Source organism: Cynara cardunculus (genome assembly GCF_001531365.2).
Source record: "Cynara cardunculus var. scolymus isolate 2C chromosome LG 3, CcrdV1, whole genome shotgun sequence".
Lineage (NCBI taxonomy): Eukaryota > Viridiplantae > Streptophyta > Magnoliopsida > Asterales > Asteraceae > Cynara > Cynara cardunculus.
In genome coordinates this window covers 36,038,515-36,038,726 of record NC_037530.1, presented here as the reverse complement: position 1 = coordinate 36,038,726, position 212 = coordinate 36,038,515, and positions in this window count along the sequence as shown.

Here is a 212-nt window from a genome sequence, read left to right as displayed (position 1 = left end):
ATAATCAAATAGAGGATGAACATCTCATTTAAAATATAAAAAATCTAAAATATAATTAGAATAATTTTCGAGTTCCAACAAAATGAATAATTATTATTTTTATAAAAAAATCATATTATTAAACCAAATATAAATTATTTCGTTATTGTACATAAATTAAATTATAAAAAAATTGAATTAAAAAGTTACACAAAAAAATGAGGAATTTTAAA